This window comes from Plectrocnemia conspersa, unplaced genomic scaffold (assembly GCF_051122295.1).
Source record: "Plectrocnemia conspersa isolate PC_06_02 unplaced genomic scaffold, ASM5112229v1 ptg000001l, whole genome shotgun sequence".
In the NCBI taxonomy this organism is placed as follows: Eukaryota; Metazoa; Arthropoda; class Insecta; order Trichoptera; family Polycentropodidae; genus Plectrocnemia; species Plectrocnemia conspersa.
In genome coordinates, this window is record NW_028277165.1 from 18,185,620 (window position 1) to 18,191,619 (window position 6,000).

The 6,000-nt window shown below is 26.5% G+C and overlaps 1 protein-coding gene across 1 annotated transcript in view; it reads right to left on the reverse strand.

Annotated features, from left to right (window-relative positions):
• The window catches only part of 5-HT2A (5-hydroxytryptamine receptor 2A), a 131,384-nt gene extending 125,738 nt beyond the window's left edge, over positions 1 to 5,646 (reverse strand). The window contains exon 1 of the mRNA XM_088182389.1: positions 5,385 to 5,646. The gene's annotated coding sequence lies outside the window, so the exon portion shown is untranslated. The remainder of the gene's footprint in view (positions 1 to 5,384) is intronic.
• Between the last annotated feature and the right edge of the window lie 354 nt (positions 5,647 to 6,000).

A 6,000-nucleotide genomic window follows, 5' to 3' on the forward strand; every position in this document is an offset into this window, starting at 1 on the left:
TTTTTTTTAATTTAAATAAATCGTGGGTGATCAGTATTATTGAAATTAAAAAGGTTATCAAAATATAAAATCGATGAATTAAATTATTAGTGACCGTCTACTAATCTTATTTTATTTTTACAATCCTATGTTAAAATAAATAATAAATAAGTGCAGAAAAATCTATGTGATTTTTATTTTTCGAGCATAATTGGGGTTAGAAAAAAATTACGTATCATTTATTTATTTTGAACTTCATTTTAATATTAAAATCATAAAAATGAGAAAATCAGCCATTTAAAAAAAAAAGTAAACCGTTGAAATAAAAAAAATGTTTTTAGAAATATACTTGTCCAAATACAAAATATAAGTTTTAAACAAATAAAAATCTTATATTAGAGTAACTATGTTTTTCATAGCCATTTACAAACTTGGTGAAACATTAATATGCCTACTATATTTTCTTGAATTCAAATGCGGACGTAATCTTGGGGGTGGAAAATGCGGGGGAAATAGATATAAAGTAAAGTCATGAAAACCAAAAATTGTGCTCATAAACTGCCATTTTACTTAGGAAAGTGTCAAGATTTATTTGCCAACGCGACGCAGAATTTCTTAAAAGTAACTATTAAATGAAAGTATTTTTTAACAACCGGTTTCTATATCTACTATATTATTAACAACCGGTATTCACAAAAAGGTAAAAGCATCTATCGATATACGCTCGTACGTTAAATACGGACATTTTTCATGAAATATTGACCGGACAACAGACAGGCTTCTAAAATACGTACTATCCGTAGAAAATATAGATGTGTGCTGCTTAAAAAAATGTCGATTTCGTATGTTTCATATATGTACATATACATATATATATATAATTTTGGTTAAAAATATAATAATATAATATACAAAGCTCGCTTAAATTTACTTAATAATGAATAAATGATGAGATTTCGAAAAAAAATAATATATAGTGACACATATTGTTTAATTAGTATTTCGTATAGCTGTAAATATACACTATTTATTTTAAATATTTATAATCAATAACCCACTGAGGTCTTGTAATGAAATAATAATAATTATATTGTAAATTTATATTTATATATTTTATATTGGTTGCTAAAATATTTGACAGTGTAAATTTTAATCTGCTTTAATTTGTAACAAAGATACTCTATTCGTAAATAATACAATTTAATGTTAAACAATTGGGTTCAAGAGTTCGGTTAAAAAGTTTCGGATCTCAATTTGGTTTACCAAAGCTTGAAGACTATTGTATATTCTTAATCCTTTAATCCATACAAATACAATAGAACTTCAGAAATTGCCAGACAAACTTGAATCGTAAATTGGCAGTTGAATTTTTGAGATATATCGAAAGCTCAGAAAGACCTATATCAAATCAAACGTCATTTATATAGAAAACCCTTATATGTATTTTTTTTATAATATGAATTTCTTATACATAGTTTCCTCATAAATTCGGTTCACATACAAGAAGGTATTGAAAGCTCGGCTCGCACGTCAATTTTCATTTATGATTAGTAAAGTGCAGCGCTAGGTATGATTGCTCAAGTTTATGTGTATGAGTTTTCTTTTCAAGGAAAATACTCATGCGGAACTTTCATCGCGTTTTTTTTTCTTACACTCACAAAGCTAACGTCATGTTTCGTGTCAAATGTTGGTATCTAAGTTATGTCGCTTTTGACAGACGTTATACGTTTTAATTAAAAGTACATTTCAATGGGCCACGATCCTACGATCCACGTAACTAATGAAATTTAGGACTAGGAATCTGATGGTTTACGTGTATGATTTAGAATGCGGGTACATATATTAAAACACGCACACAGATAATTTGGATAACGTAACGTAGGCAAACTTAAGTTGAGTCTACACATATGTAATAAACGTACATATTTATTAGAAGTAAGTAAAATACTACTATAGAAATTTTACTATATATCATATCAAAACTTCATAATTGTATTTAATATAAATTGTTATAAAGCCATAATATAACATACTATGTTTAGCATACGTAGTATGGACAATAACCAAATAGTAATTAATAAATAAATTAACATTAAGCTTTTATATTGTATATAAAAGTAATAAAACATTAAAGTTTATGTGCTGCAATTTTGTTGCAGCACATAAACTCGATATTTTGGCTATCAATTATTCCAGGAATGCAATCACATATTTATAATCATTGTAAAATGTCGTCTATTAAATAACATCCAAGAAACTACACACATACTATCCCCAAATATCAATAGAAAAAAATACGTTTTATTAGCATTTATATGGTTTGATCGACATTAACCTCAATCTTCATACGTTATTATATATTACATGTTCACGCTTAAAATGTACCTGGTTTAGTCAAATCTATCGTATATGTGCTTTAAATCGGAAGCAATGAAAATGTTTATGTATTATAAAAGTAAAAACTCACTTTTCGGCCTCGGAGTCCGTCGACGGGAATTCAAAATTTGAATATTTCGTTACGAAGATTGATATCTAGTTTAATAAATGTATTCTTATAATCCTTACACACATGTATATATTTCATTATCATAGTTATAACATACCTAGTTAATTTGCAATCCGATTATTTATATTCAGGTAAATCGAACAACGCACATGCCAAAATAATGAAAATTATTGTCGCGTAGCAAAATTATTTACAACTGTTGTCATGTTACTGTCGGCCATTTTGTTTTATATTTGAATGTTTATTTTTCATTGGTAGACAACAAAGGAATACATTAGCGGAGGCTCAAAAATCATCGTGCCAACTCTATTTTTATTTTTATTAATTATAATTAAATATATAATAATTCCTTTGTTTAGGTGCATTATTATACACTGTTCACACAAATCGATACGATTTACAGAGTATAGAATTAAATGGAGAATGTTTTATTTTAAAAATAATAAATAATGAGCTGATTATCACGTAAGGTTACATTACTACTTTATATATGTATTAAAAAAAATCGATGATATCAGTGAAAACCAGTACCATATATTCTACGAATGGTAAGTCTTTAACTGTTGATTCAAATCCCACGTTAGTGATTTTTATAACACCTAAATTTATTTTATATTTTTTTAATTTCATAGATGAATATTGTGATGATTAATTAATATCGAGATAGTTCGTACATATTAGGTACTGAAAGTTTTCTAATAATGTGTTACTTCAGTTTATATAAAATAAAATAGAAACAGATTTATATTAATTATTTTATTTTTACTAATATGTATGTACACAATAATTCTAGAATATACATATAGGTTATTCTATTTATGTATTATTATTTTAATTTACACACTTTATTTAGGGGTAGTATGCATATATTTATTCATACAATTTTTATGTATTCTACTTAATTGTAACACTACCACTCTAAAATATTTATCATGTATTTATATTCATGTTCATACAGTTACCAAAACCCTATTTTCTACTTCATTTAAAATATGGCATAGTCAACTATGAAACTCTATTAGATATAATGAAGAGAAAATTGGATAGACTGTTGTGCGAAAATGTGCCATCGTTACAGAGATAATTATTTTCAGATATGTGTGATAGTAATTGCCAATATAAACTTGGCAAAGGACAAAAGTCGTGCTTAACGGGTAATGCGAGAATATATAAATAAAGCAACTGGTGTTGTTCATATGTAATCATAATTTGTCATGGAGCATAAATCATTGGGCAAAATGAGTTGAATATACTGTCTGAATATTGCCAGCCATATAATACAATACAATATTCGGCTTGATTTATGATTTGTCGACTAAAATCAAAGTTAGTATGCAAATCTAATTTTCAATTTCAGAAATCGTATATGTAAGCTATATACTTTATGGTTATTTAATAAAATAGTTTGCTTCTTAAAGAGGTTGCTAATAATTTTGTTAAGTCTAATTTAATTTTGTTTAGTTTAATTGTAAATAATGTTCAATTCTAAGATAAATTACGCTACAAAGTAAAACTATGATATTTACAATCAAATAAAATAGAATATTACATTATTTATTTATTGCTTACAATATATTAGGAGTAATTATTTAGTTTATCAAGTATTGTATTGTTTGTACTTTCTATTTAATTAAATGTATAAAATACTACGAATTATCTCAGTGGCTTATTTAGATATTATATTGAAATTTATTGTAATAATATTTGCAAAAATTAATTAGGTATTTTTTTGGTTTTTAACGTATTTTAAAATAGTTATGATTTTTTTAAACTATTGTGGGCTTCAAAGCAATATAAGTAATACATAAGCCTTCTGTACTTATATTATTTTTTAGTTTTATATTAGTATTGAAATAATTGCAATGGGTACATCAGTCGTTTTAAAACATATATTTTTGTCAAACTTGTACATGTTTACATTATACTAATATAAGACTATTCACCATTTATTCACCATATATAATGTTTCACTGTTTTAAAAATATTTATACGCCATATTTTTAAATCATCATATTACGATAGACCAGTGACATATACCTAAGAAACCTGGGTTCAAATCTCATATGTAACCTAGTATTTTTAAATTTATATATTGCTTAGAATTTCATAATTATTGATTGTAATATATACATATAATTTTGATCGATAATCACATATTAGGTTTTCATACATTTTCCTAATATCACGGATGAAAATCATTACAAATAATTTAAATAAAATCAAGATAGGTAATGCATAGTTAAATATATTGATTGCAAGCTAGTATAACAGTTTATTAATATTAAAAATATGTCACTATGTCTCACTATTTATTTAGTAGTTGTAACGCATTGGGCATGAAATAAATTTACATTATTTATTTATATTTGTTATAATAAAACTGTGAAACATATTATTAAAAATATCTTTCGGTATAAATTGTGCTTTAAATTATTTAACTTAAATATTTTTTTCAATGACAATTATTTAACTACATAATGATTTTTTTATTAAATTATGTATTTAAGTATAACTTAATGTTGATTAATTAAAAGCATAGATGGTACATACGTAAAATCGTTGATATAAAAAAAACACTTATTAATGTACCTATATACATTTAATAAATCGTTTGCTTTCTTAATTATTAGATTATATAAAAAAATGTCGTATTGTACTAAAATGCTAATTATTTACTTTTTTATAAATCATTGTAATTTATTCAAAATTTTTAAACGTATTTATATTTAATTTGCACACACATAAAAAGATATAATAAATTAGACGTAATTATTAAAGTTAAGTAGACCGTCCGATTATCGCATTTTACGACCGTGCGGTAGTTTCAATTTAACTTTCGATATAAAACAAACTTATACTTGAGCTAAAATCATAAAAAACCATTAATATTTAAACTTACCTGTTTATTTTTACACATTTTCTTACGCGAAAACACACATGACGTAACACGTAAAAAACTAAAGATCACTTTAACTATACATATTTTTTACGTGTGTAATATATTACTAGTCACAAATATCTAACGATGAATTAAACTATACAGTTATGTCTTTGTTTTTTCTATTTTTCTTGCGAGCGTTGCGCGTCGGAAAAGTTTATTTTCCCGCCATTGAACCGGCGCCGCTTTCCCGAGCGTCTCGCGAGGGTGCCAGTATGATACTGAGCGGCGATCGCGACCACTCAACTAGAAGTCTAATGCCCACCGCACACATTCGATATTTACGACGCCTACACACGCCACAAAGTATTATATGTGCACTTCCTTGGGGATGAAGCAAATGTCAATTTAAACACCAACACCATCAATAACGCGCTAAAGCACTGCCTTTATGGCGGCCGAAACGGCAATGGTGTTCATTAATTTTTCTGGATTATGAAAGTTTTTATCCTTGGGCGACGCATGAGAAAATCTCAATTATGGGTCGTGGAAGATATCCTCGTATATGGTTTTTTTAATGTCGTATATTATTTTTGCGGCGCCACAATACAAAAGGCTTCAAATTCTAAAACGGCTC